At 30.8% G+C, this 11,461-nt stretch overlaps 1 non-coding gene across 1 annotated transcript; it reads right to left on the reverse strand.

Moving 5' to 3' along the window:
* Window positions 1–1,729: 1,729 nt before the first annotated feature.
* On the reverse strand, window positions 1,730–1,809 carry TRNAL-UAG (transfer RNA leucine (anticodon UAG)). The gene has a single exon. It is a non-coding gene; the product is annotated as a tRNA-Leu (tRNA).
* Between the last annotated feature and the right edge of the window lie 9,652 nt (window positions 1,810–11,461).

Below are 11,461 nucleotides of genomic sequence, written 5' to 3' on the forward strand. Positions count from 1 at the left end.
CACCCAGATTATTTGTGTTGATTTTGTTAGAAAAAAATGAATAAAATTAAATAATTAATTTAAATACCAACAAACACCTCCCTTCATGAATAGTCGTGTTCATTCGTAAACAGTCGTCTCCGTTGTGAATAGTCGTATCGGTCCGTGAACAGTCGTGTTCATTCATGAACAGACATGTCTTTTCGGTTTATTTATATAGAATGGGAATTTTTAAAATTCAGAGCCAAAAAAGATTGATGAAAAATATATTTTCTGAAGTTCGATTGCGTAATCTGTTATATCATTGAGACGATCGTCAATAGCGATAAAATCTTTTTTTTAATTTGACTACTAATACATACCTCATATTTTTCTGTATTCGCTTTATTTTTTAGTTTAATCACATCTAATAAAACGCACTATAAATACAATTCTGATTTGCATAATTTAGAATTATTCAATATGGAAGGGGGGAAATATTTTTTCTAAATTCAGAAGATTTTTTCTCTGCACTATTATATGGAAAGGGGAGAAAATAACATGCATAGAAGATTTTGATTAGTAGGGGAGATTTTGTGGAGAAAAATCACGATAAGCGTTTTAAAAACTGATTTTAAAAGATAATAAGTGTTCGTAACAATCCGATTAGGTTCGGTCCGATGGACGGATGGTGGTGCACGCATGGTGGTCGAATGTCAAATCAGTATTATGTTGGTCATTTCTCTTTTACAAAATTGAATACCCCTTAGAGCTAGAGGCGGCTCCAGTATTTTAAAGGTCCTAGGCCGTAGTTTTTGTTAAAATTAAATTAATTTTAGATTGAACAAGAAAAACCAAATAAAGATCAAACCTTTTGAATAATTTAGAGAGAACGAAATATTATTGTTAGAGTGAATTACAAAAAAGACCGTGGTTTAAATTATGACTATCCAAATTACTTCATATATAAGGCTCAACTTTAAAAATTAACTAAATCATAAATATTTTTTCAACGAAAAAATTGACTCACAAATCTTTCGATTGCAAACTACAAATTAATGTTTGCAAGTTTTTAAATCGGAAGTGTGTTTGCAAATCGAATAAACCACAATATTTTTTTTGTACGTGTGGCCAACTTTAACTAACTCCTCAAAATTATTGTTAACAATCTCAAAATAAAAATATTCAAAAATTAAAATTTTTCATAACGACATTTACCTTCAAACCACATTTTTTATTTTTCAAAATCACCATTTTTTTAAGCTTTCTCTCTTTAAAAATTCATTCTCTCTCCAAACCAAACACCTAAATGATTTTAAAACGAAAATTTTCAAGAACTAAAGTTCCTTATAATATTATTAACTCTTTGAATTTTTATTTTTGTTTTGAGATGTTGAATGATCATAACTGTTAAAAAATGTAAAGTTATAACATTAAAAATTGAAATTCAATGACCATAGGTAAAGTTCAGTGGTCATGAGTGTAATTTATACATCATTAGGCTATTGTTGTTGAGAGATTTGGACACTGATTATGATTAGTAATTATTTATAAACATAATTTTTAAGAATCGAAATTTCAATAATTTATTAAATTAAAATTTAGATTGGAAACCACTCTAATTATTGAAATCTCAATAAAAAAATTTAATTAAATAAATGGTGCTTTCTATAATCTACCTAAATATATTTCTACAGCAAGAAAAAATTTCCTCCTTTTTAGAATTTAGTAAAATATTATTCTAAAAACCTAAAAAAAAAAAGATTTCTTTTGACAGCTGTGGGATTTGAACCCACGCCCTTTCGGACCAGAGCCTAAATCTGGCGCCTTAGACCACTCGGCCAAACTGTCATCAACTCTATTAATTTGTTATTGCGTTTACTTAACTGTGTTAAGTTATGATTAATGGCCAATTTATTTGCATTTATTTCACTTGCAATAAAAAGTGGTAAAGTCTCAAAAAAACATTCTATTTGTTTTCACTTTAATTTGAATAAAAAATTTTTATCAAGACGATGACTGTGATTTTCGTTTGTAAATAGAAGATAATTGAGATTTTTCGTTTTACTAATAACAAGGACTTTCCAATATGTAGAATTAGAGGATATTAAATGTGTGCATTGCAATTTGTATAATATGGTATTCTAAAAATATATACCTCAAGTTTGAGTGTGCTTGAGAGAGTCTTATTTTTCTATATTCCCATTATTATTAGTAGAATTATTTTCGGTTGCCCGTGGTTTTTTCTTGCAGAAGGGTTTTCCATGTAAATATGTTATAAAGCTTATAGAGAAGCTTAAATGAAAACAAAACTGTAAGGAAAGAAATGGAAAGGAAGAAAGTGTATTTCATCTAAATAATGTAAATTTGACATTATACAGATGATGGTATTTATAGAGAATACAGAAAATAGAAATACAGTAAAAATGCAGTTTTAACTGAACCCAGAAACTGCTGCAGAAATGGCTCCAAAACTGTTAACAGTTGTTAACGGAATTCTAACAACTTGACAGCTGTAATCTGATGTGATAGGATCCATGTATAATTTGTACATTTCCTACATATGTGTGTCTCCTTTTTTGCTTTATTTTTATCCTTATGCTTTTATTATTACTTTATTTTACTTTGTCCAAATCACCTTGTTACCAATTTAATTTAGAGGATGCTAACAAAAATTGAAAAGTTTAAAGACTTAATTATATTCTAAACAACTTTAATTCTTCAACTTTTTAATTTTGAGATCATTTATGTGTTGTTTGATGAGAAAAGAAAAACTGAATGTCTAGAGAGAGAATGCTCCAAACATGATGATTTTGGAAAATAAAAAAATTGGTTCCATAGTAAATATGGTAATAAACAACTTTAATTCTTGAATTTTTCATTTTGAGGTCGTTAACGGTCATTTTTATAGTGTCAAACTAAACGACCCTCGTTTTTAGCAAAACGAAAACCACAGCAAGGAGTTTTTGACGTTACCCATAAAAATTGTTATATCACAGTTAGACTAAGAACGAGAATATCGAAGAAGAAAATTTTGTGATGAGTTGTGAATGAGATTATGCTCTTTAAGACGTTTGCGGCACTGTCTCAAGATCATGCAAACAAACCTTCAGACCATTGTACATGTCCATCCAAATTAGCTATTTATGTTTTTGTAATATCCTGTATTTTTCCGTTTAAGATATACGTCTCTAAAAAATATATATATTTAAATTTATTATTATATAAATATCTCTAAAAAAATGGTAATGATTACCAATTTTATATTTTATTAGTTTATGAATATTTGTCATTTAGGGAGATAATGACTTTTAAAATTTTATGATATTGTTTAGATAATTACGAAAGTAAAAAAAAATGAATTTTGTAAGTAGTGGGCTTTCTTTTGAACTAATTAGTTGTATAGGTATTTTATATATTTGTTTTTATTATATTCTATTTTAAAAAAAAATCTACCAAACCATAAATATCTCCTATCTTTAAGCTTCGTTTTTCTACTAGGATTCGTTAAGAAAAACGGGTTTCTTTTCAATTCTGTAAAAATAGGTTTTAGGCTGTACTCTTTTCCACAAAATATATTGGCAGCCACCACTTTGGAAGAGCTTTCACATATGCCATTGAGTTTTCTCACAACAAAAGGAAATTTGACGGTGTTCAGATGGATTGGAAAAATTGATAACTAAGATTTGGATCTGGCTATTATTTGGAGTTCGAGGTGAGTGGTAATTATGGTTCATGACACTATTTGTTTGATTTTGAAATCTCTAGCATGAAATCTGTTTGATAAAAGTATTTCGTTTAAAACATCTTTCTGTCCTTTAGGGATTAATATTAAAACGTTTGATAAAAATAGTTCGATCCGATTTTTAAATTTATCTCCTATTTTCGTTCCTTTAAAACAGTTGTGATGAATTTTCCTAAAAATGCTATTTGTTCAAAATAGCCATTGTTTAGTTAGATGATAAACATTTTCTTGAGCTTAAACTTATTTGTCAAATATTCTTTGCATTAGAGCGTAGGCTTCTGGGAACAGGCCTTTTATATATTAGTTTTTTTTATATCATTTATTTATTTGGAAAGGTAAAACTATTTTGAGGTTATATTTAATTTTGTTCATCGATTGATTTATCTGTTTCCGTTTGTATTGAAGATCTGGAATTTTAATTGAATTCTGTCATCTGGATATTTAAGTTATTTGAAAAATATTATGAGATATAATTTACACACTTTGAAACCGGTACATGTGCTCAGTATTATCTGTATCTGTTTTCATGTCTCACTGACCTTCATATTAGGCTTGCATTATTTGTTATTGTTTTATCTGTGTACGTGTTTGTCTTTGTGTCAGTTGTATTAGAATCATGCATAAGGTCAGTGAAGACATTCTGTATCTGAATCTGGTAGCGCTACCATCTATATCTGTTATCTGGCCTTTGGCAATGTGGAATATCATTATTCTGATGTTACTGTACCGTGGTTTTGATCATATCTGTAATTTAATTATTATTATTCGATTTACTTGATTTGAGCAAATATCGCAATATTGTTTGATTAATCTGCACCATCATGTTTGATAAATTTCTGAAAATAAATTTGAAACTTATCTGCATATCTGCCTGTTCCCTCGTTTGTTGTGCTATGATTATCACTCACTGAGATTTTCGCTCGTATAGACGAAATCCCATACCACATTGATTTTATATTTTTCAGATTAAGATCTCTATAGATGCGCAGACATTTGGGTTCGATGTTGAAGGAGGATATTATTAGTTAGATATTGCTATTATACTGATTAGGAGACTTTTGGATAAATTTATGGTATATACTTCTTCACAGTTTAAGTTGTATCATCAGGCTAGAAGCCTTTATTAGTTAAACAAGTATTAATTTGCACTTTGAATTTGAGGCTAGCATAGGTTAAGGTAGTCTTAATTTATGCGCCGGTCATGGCCAGGTTCGGGTCGTGACAAAAGTGGTATCAGAGCCAGGTTTAGATTTTTTGGGTAGTGATGTATCTGAATCTATTATTTAGAGTTTTGGTCAAAAGTTTAAATATTATAATCAAGGTTTGCTATTTATAGGGGTAGATTGGTGCATTAGCTTAAAGATGAGTTTGAATTATGGGTTCATAAGAGTACATTCGATGGTTAGAAAAAAAATTGGTTGTTTATATGGTTGACCTTAATTTTGGGTTTCTTGAATCAAAGAGTTAGTTATTATAAGGTCCTTGATGGTTGTAGATTTACATGCCTTAATATTGATATTATAATTTGGAGTTGGTTTGTTAAAGCTTTAAGTTCAAACTATTATTTGGAGATCTTGTTATACGATTTGGAGAATTAAGTGGAAGTTCATTTGAGGTTCTCAATGCTCTATTGATTGAGTATGTAAAATTGAATAGTAATAGATATATGAGTTTTGAGAGTGGCGTTATTCCATTGAGTTTGTCTTATTAAGGTTTGAGTTATTGATTTTTTTTTCTAGGCCCTCAAATTTCGATCAAGGTAATTGGAAGTTAAAAAAAAAATTCCATGGTTGAGTTTTTGAACATCAGGTAGTCTACTCATGAATTTGAGGTGTGAAATTGAAATATGTTTGTGATTAGTTAAAGATGTTTTGAAGAGAATAAATGAGTTTCCTGTTGATGGTTTAGGATTCTTATATATGGCCTTGGATATGTTGGGTGTTGGTGGTTAAATTATTTCAGTGGAGTTTGCTTGATAAAAGAAATGTAAACATTATGACCATTATTATAAGGATAAAGTTACAACTTATTTTATGTTGGAGATGTCTAATTAAAGGATTTGAATGGTTATTGGATTTTTTTAGTGCGTGTTTAGTAATAATTTGAAGCTGGTCTAATTAGAATTCTAGTTAGCAAATATCTTAATAAAGGAATTTTTGTGTATTGCTTTCATGGTCTGGAAAATTTAAGTGAGTTGATGTTTACATGGAGTTTTAGTGCTTTATAGAGCCTTCATTATCAGGTTATAAATTATTAAGATATTAGTAAGGGTTTAAGTTTTCATATTTGCTTAAGGCTTATAAAGAAAATGGTTTATAAATATTTGGAGAATCGAATTGAAAGTGTTTTAGATTTAGTTAATTTATTTTGAGAGTTCAATGATTGAGAATATATATATATATACCATATAATCGTTATATATGGTTTTGGATGCTGAAATTATGGTTATATTGATATTTGAAATAGTTAGAGTTAAGTAGGCAAAAAGAGTGAGTGGAATAATTAATTAGAAGGGAAGATAAAAATGTAAATATTATTCATTCATTATATTGAAAGTAAATAGTATGGATAAAGTGTTATGGTAAATAGGTGTTATATCAAGACCTTGAGATTGGCAAGAATATGTTTAGCTCACTTCTCTTTAAGTGGACCGAAAAAAAACCTCTTGTTAGTTTTCTAGGTTGATTGGGATAATCAGGAGGATGTATAGTTTAAGAACATGTGGAGTTAGTGCAGATGTAACTATTGCAAGATGGTAGGATATCAATATTGACATTTTAGAGGATTAAGATCAACAGACGTGCAGTGCAGAGCTGTTTTAAAATAAGGTACTGTCCAATCTTTCGGCAGACGTTCGTATTTTAAATTTCGAGGACGAAATTTTATTAAGGGGGAGAGAATGTAATATCCCGTATTTTTTTGACATTCAGTGAATGTCGCAGGTTTGTTAATCTAGGTTTTCGATAGAAAATTAACATTATTTTAAATTTCGAGGACGAAATTTTATTAAGGGGGAGAGAATGTAATATCCTGTATTTTTCCGTTTAAGATATATGTCTCTAAAAAATATATATATTTAAATTTATTATTATATAAATATCTCTAAAAAAATGGTAATGATTACCAATTTTATATTTTATTAGTTTATGAATATTTGTCATTTAGGGAGATAATGACTTTTAAAATTTTATGATATTGTTTAGATAATTACGAAAGTAAAAAAAAATGAATTTTGTAAGTAGTGGGCTTTCTTTTGAACTAATTAGTTGTATAGGTATTTTATATATTTGTTTTTATTATATTCTATTTTAAAAAAAAATCTACCAAACCATAAATATCTCCTATCTTTAAGCTTCGGTTTTCTACTAGGATTCGTTAAGAAAAACGGGTTTCTTTTCAATTCTGTAAAAATAGGTTTTAGGCTGTACTCTTTTCCACAAAATATATTGGCAGCCACCACTTTGGAAGAGCTTTCACATATGCCATTGAGTTTTCTCACAACAAAAGGAAATTTGACGGTGTTCAGATGGATTGGAAAAATTGATAACTAAGATTTGGATCTGGCTATTATTTGGAGTTCGAGGTGAGTGGTAATTATGGTTCATGACACTATTTGTTTGATTTTGAAATCTCTGGCATGAAATCTGTTTGATAAAAGTATTTCGTTTAAAACATCTTTCTGTCCTTTAGGGATTAATATTAAAACGTTTGATAAAAATAGTTCGATCCGATTTTTAAATTTATCTCCTATTTTCGTTCCTTTAAAACAGTTGTGATGAATTTTCCTAAAAATGCTATTTGTTCAAAATAGCCATTGTTTAGTTAGATGATAAACATTTTCTTGAGCTTAAACTTATTTGTCAAATATTCTTTGCATTAGAGCGTAGGCTTCTGGGAACAGGCCTTTTATATATTAGTTTTTTTTTTATATCATTTATTTATTTGGAAAGGTAAAACTATTTTGAGGTTATATTTAATTTTGTTCATCGATTGATTTATCTGTTTCCGTTTGTATTGAAGATCTGGAATTTTAATTGAATTCTGTCATCTGGATATTTAAGTTATTTGAAAAATATTATGAGATATAATTTACACACTTTGAAACCGGTACATGTGCTCAGTATTATCTGTATCTGTTTTCATGTCTCACTGACCTTCATATTAGGCTTGCATTATTTGTTATTGTTTTATCTGTGTACGTGTTTGTCTTTGTGTCAGTTGTATTAGAATCATGCATAAGGTCAGTGAAGACATTCTGTATCTGAATCTGGTAGCGCTACCATTTATATCTGTTATCTGGCCTTTGGCAATGTGGAATATCATTATTCTGATGTTACTGTACCGTGGTTTTGATCATATCTGTAATTTAATTACTATTATTCGATTTACTTGATTTGAGCAAATATCGCAATATTGTTTGATTAATCTGCACCATCATGTTTGATAAATTTCTAAAAATAAATTTGAAACTTATCTGCATATCTGCCTGTTCCCTCGTCTGTTGTGCTATGATTATCACTCACTGAGATTTTCGCTCGCATAGACGAAATCTCATACCACGTTGATTTTATATTTTTCAGATTAAGATCTCTATAGATGCGCAGACATTTGGGTTCGATGTTGAAGGAGGATATTATTAGTTAGATATTGCTATTATACTGATTTGGAGACTTTTGGATAAATTTATGGTATATACTTCTTCACAGTTTAAGTTGTATCATCAGGCTAGAAGCCTTTATTAGTTAAACAAGTATTAATTTGCACTTTGAATTTGAGGCTAGCATAGGTGAAGGTAGTCTTAATTTATGCGCCGGTCATGGCCAGGTTCGGGTCGTGACAGTTTTATTCTAACACAAATATATTCCAACACAAACTCACAATTCATAAACATCTCAATCTCTTCATAGATCAGAATTTATGAACTTCAAACCATTCTAGTCTGATCATATGACAATAATCTCAACAATATAACCACTCCTTTCACGTTATCCAAATATTTCACAACAAATGTATGTACTCAACAATTCAAACCATTCAATTCAAGTAACGCGTGCGCGCGCGCGCGCGCACACACACACACACATATACATATATATATAAAATTATGCTTACGTCATGCTCATCAATCTAATCAAAACTATTAAGGTTCTTGTCACCTGTCACTTGCTCTCCCAGAAACACCTTGTTTAAAACATTGAAATTAATGTATGTATACTATATATACAAATTTATAAAAAAAAAAATATTCAAGATGTTACTAGCTGTCTGGATACAATTAGTTGGAACAATAATAAAAATGGGATCTGCTCAGTAAGGAGTGGTTATCTACTGGCGAAAGAGGTTGTAGCACTTAAAGATCGTATGCATGTTGCTGGTGATTGGAATAAAATATGGAAGGCGAATATTCCTCATAAGGTTCGGGTCTTTGTTTGGAGATTTCTTAGGACTTCTTACATCTCAAACACAATCTTAGTCGAAAAGGTGTTGAAGTTGGGATTTTTGTGTGCATTACGGAATGGGAATTGAAAATTGGCATGCCTTCATTTCATTTGTTGTGTATATGCATATGTTGTGTGGCGAGAAGCGGCATGCCTTCATTCGAGAGCATCATTGATCGGTCTCAGTCAATCCTCTTTCAAATAACTGGCATGCCTTCATTTGAGAGCATCATTGATCGATCTCAGTCAATCCTCTTTCAAATAACAGTTAGTCTATCAGTTTTCTAAGGCGACAAGCTAACAGCGCGGCTCACATAGCGTCACAATCTTCTCGTTTTTATTCTTGTTTCATGTTGTTTTCTTTGATTCCTAGTTTTCTTATTTCCATGTTAAACATTGATTGCCCTTGATGGCTGTTTAATCTCATTCATCATAAAAAATTAATTTTGACCTTTATAAAAAAAAACTTCAATCAACAACGAAGTTCATGTAATTTTTGGGTTTTGTTTCTTGATATATATTTCTATTCTAGTGATAACTTCTACACATGATTTAAGTTTGTCCACATTTATGTTATATCATGATAGCTAATTCTCACATTACTCTATCCCACTTTGTTTTTTTAATGGAAGGTTTAAAGAGATTCTATAATTTTATTTGATCTATTATCATTATTTTGTTTCGTTTTTTTAATTAATGATGAGAAATTGGGATCTGGATAGCTTCATGTACTTGCTTATTGTACCTTCGTCGGTAGCGGTTTTTTAGCGCTCTCTGATATGAAGATAATAGTAATAAAGTGGGGAGAGAATGTATAGAGATAGAAAATTGGATCTGTTGCTCGGGTAAGAACCCCTTATTTGTAGGTATGTCCCTAGGGATGGGAAAAGTCCTTGATGCCTCTAGTTTCTATCAGACCGCAGTCCCTAATCTTGTCGGTCGGCCTAGTTCCTTCCTGGAGCATCGTTCGTAGGCTTTGAAGCTCAAATGCTTTAGCCTAGTGGTTGAGAGTTTACCTATGCCTTGGGAGGTCATGGGTTCGAATCACATACGGGTCTGGTGGGGATTTTTCTTTCTTCTTTAATGTAAGCGCATTGTGCGCAAAATTTTTTTTTAAAAAAAAATAACACATATGATATAATTAAGACAAAAAAGAATTTAATGTGTTAAAAAATAATTGATTATAAATTTAATATTTTTGTAAGTAAAGTGACTATATATATATATATATATTTTTTTTTGTGAATTACTATACCCAGCCTCAAATTCCCACCCCTAGCCCCGTGAAAATACCGAAATACCCTTTAGACAATTTTTAGAATTCTCAAATCCTCTCAAACAACCTAAACTCTCTTTAATCTAATCCGGACTAATTTATCAATAAAAACATGGATCGGTAAAAGAAAGGGACCTATGATACGTATTTCCGTTTGATTTTGATGTTTTTTGGACGTTTTTTTGCATCGGATTTTGCTGTTATTCAAAATCGAAATCAGGACATCGGGCGTGTGGAGATCACAACGTCACCTCTGGTGCGGCGTATGAACATTACGCCGCACCACAGGTGAAGGCGTGATAGCCTCACGCCTCACCACAGGTGACGACGTGATATTCATACGCCGTCACCTGTGGTGAGGCGTGATGTTCAATGTGACGGCGTGATGCCCATACGCCCGTGTGGCGTATGAGCAATTTTTTTTAATTTAGTTGAATTTAATTAAATTTTTATAATTTTTAATTTGTTTAATTTAGTTTAACTAAATTTTTATATTGTAAATTTAATTTGTTTAAGTTTGGTTGTTGTAAATTTTATTTTGTTTAACTAAATTTTTATTTTGCTAATTTATTTTGTTAATTTTAGTTAATATTTATTCATGAACTTATATTATTGTTACGGGTTTTAATTAAAATTGTATGTTATTTACAGGTTTTAATTAAAATTGTGTAGTTTGAACACGTAACATGTATTTACGGGTTTAATTAAATAGCGGACTAAATTTTTTTGCTCTCCCGACACGCGTGCGTGTGGCTATTATGCCCCACCGTGAGGTCGGACATGTGGCTATCACACCTCACCGTGTGGTCGGGCGTGATAGCTACACGCCCGACCACAAGGTGAGGCGTGTGGCTATCACGCCCGACCACACGGTGAGGCGTGATAGCCACACGCCCGTGTGTCGGAAAGGCAAAAAAAAGAGGCTTTTTTCTACCCAAAACCAATGAAAGGGCATTTTCGTCCTTTCACGGAGCTAGGGGTGGGAATTTGTGGCTAAGTATAACAACACCCATTTTTTTTTCTCTTCTGAAAACAAAAACCACG

The sequence above is a fragment of the Euphorbia lathyris genome, chromosome 10 (assembly GCF_963576675.1).
Source record: "Euphorbia lathyris chromosome 10, ddEupLath1.1, whole genome shotgun sequence".
Taxonomy (NCBI): domain Eukaryota; kingdom Viridiplantae; phylum Streptophyta; class Magnoliopsida; order Malpighiales; family Euphorbiaceae; genus Euphorbia; species Euphorbia lathyris.